Source organism: Bos indicus x Bos taurus, chromosome 3 (assembly GCF_003369695.1).
Source record: "Bos indicus x Bos taurus breed Angus x Brahman F1 hybrid chromosome 3, Bos_hybrid_MaternalHap_v2.0, whole genome shotgun sequence".
NCBI classification, from domain to species: Eukaryota; Metazoa; Chordata; class Mammalia; order Artiodactyla; family Bovidae; genus Bos; species Bos indicus x Bos taurus.
Window position 1 is genome coordinate 8,575,805 of NC_040078.1, and position 3,163 is coordinate 8,578,967.

At 40.6% G+C, this 3,163-nt stretch overlaps 1 pseudogene; it reads left to right on the forward strand.

Moving 5' to 3' along the window:
- Nucleotides 1–1,807: 1,807 nt before the first annotated feature.
- LOC113882618 lies at nt 1,808–2,382 on the forward strand (annotated as a pseudogene).
- The last annotated feature ends 781 nt before the right edge of the window (nt 2,383–3,163 follow it).

The following is a 3,163-nucleotide window of genomic DNA, read 5'->3' on the forward strand; positions in this document are numbered from 1 at the left end:
GTTAGGTCCATATTGTTTCTGTCCTTTATTGTGTCCATCTTTGCATGAAATGTTCCCTTGGTATCTCTAATTTTCTTGAAGAGATCTCTAGTCTTTCCCATTCTATTGTTTTCCTCTATTTCTTTGCATTGATCACTGAAGAAGGCTTTCTTATCTCTTCTTGCTATTCTTTGGAACTCTGCATTCAGATGGGTATATCTTTCCTTTTGTCCTTTGCTTTTGGTTTCTCTTCTTTTTCAACTATTTGTAAGGCCTCCTCAGACAAACATTTTGCCTTCTTGCATTTCTTTTTCTTGGGGATGGTTTTGATCACCGCCTCGTGTAAAGTGCTATGAACCTCCATCCATAGTTCTTCAGGCACTCTATCAGATCTATTCCCTTGAATCTATTTGTCACTTCCACTGTATAATTATAAGGGATTTGATTTAGGTCATATCTGAATGGTCTAGTGGTTTTCCCTGGTAGGTACGTCATTTAGCTTGCTGATCTGTTACAATGAACATATACTGAAGGCTCAAGGCCTAGTGGAAGTCAGTTTGTCTTCCATCTTGGACCTGTTTGGTTCTAATCAGCTTATGTCATGTCCTCAGGCTTTGTCACTCTTTTAAAGAATGTGCTTTGCCCCCTTCCCTCCTGTTTCAATTATAAACAGTGGGACATAGTTTTGTCTTGTACCATAGAAAATCTTTTACAAAATAATCATTTTAAATCAACAGAAGGCCAATCATTAATAGCTTAGCACTACTCTTGTTTTTTTCTGATACCCCCACTAGTATGGCTGGAAATCATTTTGGTGATTGTCTCCTGCTTGAGATGCATTGCCATACGCGCTCTGTTTGCCAATATCTGCGTATTCTAGTCCATATCCAGATTTCCCATAGTTCTACGCAGTATCTTCATGCCACCCATAGCCACTATAGTTTTGATCACCACTGTAGGCACTAAGCAAGGTTCTGAGACTCATTCCTGTGTGTGTGTGTATAGGCTTCCCCATACCAACAAGCAATATTTGGATGCCACAGAGTGTCTGAGCATTTGACTCAATTTTGACACTACCTGCCCGGAGATAGAATCAGATTCCACAGGTAAAGTGCTCAGTCCCACAAGCTGTAGTTGTTTGGTCTCTAAGTCTTATCTGACTCTGTGACCCCATGGACTGCAGCAAGCCAGGCTTCCCTGTCCTTCACTATTTCCCAGAGTTTGCTAAGATTCATGTCCTTTGAGTAGGTGATGCTATCTAACCATCTTACCCTCTGCCGCCCTCTTCTCCTTTTGCATTCAGTCTTTCCCAGCATCAGGGTGGGGGGCCATAAAGGGCAGAAACCAGGGTCAATCAGGAGGCAGAGACATTGAGGGAAAATCGTATGCAAGAGCTCTTATTGTGGTTTCCACAGGAAGAGGTAAAGCAGGATAAGCAGATTTCAGGTTGGCTAGTTTGAATAATTTCAGCGGGCTCTGGGGCACAGGGGCTATCTCTAGTTGTCTGGCTCCTGATCCTTGGTGACTGGGGCAGGTTGATAGTGTCCTGGAATGTGAGACCCTAACAGACAGAAGGCTGAGGGTACGAGCTCTGTATTGGTTGGTTTGCACATGACAGGAAAGTTCACAGGCGAGTTGTTTGCTACCCTTAGAAATTAGCTAACCCTGGCAGGGATAGTTCCTGCAGGGGATGTAAGGCCCCAAGAAGTCAAAATATTAAAAAATTCAAGGAATGGGCCTTTCTGCCATCATTTTAAATTCAGGTCCATAAAATGCACCATCATCACCGCTGCCTGGACTCAGGCTGAGCTGGTGCTGCACCCCCACCATGCAGCATGTAAGCAAGTATGATGACCCAGAAGCATTTGCAGAGGGCTACAAGATCAACATCAGTAAGGATCAGCAGGATGATAGTATAATGTTTATTGGAGCCTTGAGTTGGTATATAAGCAAGAAAGACCTGACTGAATACTTATCTCACTTGATAAGCTGTAGACTGCATAATCAAAACAGAGCCAATTACTTGAAGATCAAGAGGACCTGGATTTGTGCTTTTCAAAGATGCTGCTAGTGTTAATAAGACTTTGGAAGACAAAGAACACTAACTAGATGGCAAATTGATAGACCCACCAAAAGTTAATACTTTAAGAGTATTAACTTAAGAGGCAAAAAATCTCCTAAAAAGATTTTTGTGGGTAGGTTGAGCCCAGATACTTCTGAAGAACAAATTAAAGAATACTTTGGAGATTTAGGAGGGGTTGAAATATTGAACTCCCCATGGATTCAAAAATAAATGAAAAAATGAGGATTTGTTTTATCACATATACAGATGAAGAGCCAGTAAAGAAATTGTTAGAAAGCACATATCATCAAATTGGTTCTGTGACACGTAAATTAAAATAAAAAAGCACAACCCAAAGAGATGTACAAGCATCAATAGCAATGGGGGGAAGGGGAGCTGCAGCTGGTGGACCAGGTGGAACTAGGATCATGGTGGACATCAGGGTCAAACCCCAAACCAAATATTAAGATGAAAGATATGGAAGTTACAAGAGTGCCTATGATATTGTGGTTTATTAAAAAATATATCTGATCATTCAGGTGATAATCAGAATATATGAGAAATATATATTTGGTCTTCATCCATAGTTCCTGTCTTACAGTTTCCTAAACCCTTGGAGTTCATTGAGTGATAAGAGCACTGAGATAACGTTTGGTCTCTTGTCCTCAGTTCCTGAAAATGCTTCAGGGAAAGCCAAAACAATCTTGAGGAAGGAAAAACAGAGCTAGAGGAATCAGGCTCCCTGACTTCAGACTATCCTACAAAGCTATAGTCGTCAAAACAGTGTGGTACTGTCACAAAAATAGAAATATAGATCAATGGAACAAGATCAAGAGCCCAGAAATAAACCCATGCACCCATGGTCAATTAATCTATGATGAAGGAGGCATGACTATGCAATTTTGAAAAGACAGTCTCTTCAACAAATGGTGGTGGGAAAACTGGACTGAAACATGGGGAAAAAATCAAATTAGATCATTCTTTATACCATACAAAAAATAAGCTCACAATGGATTAAAGACCTAAAGTTGAGACTGAACACTAAAACTCTTAGAGGAAAACATAGGCAGAGCACTCCTAACATAGATGGCAGCAGTATCCTTTTTGATCTACTTTCTAGAA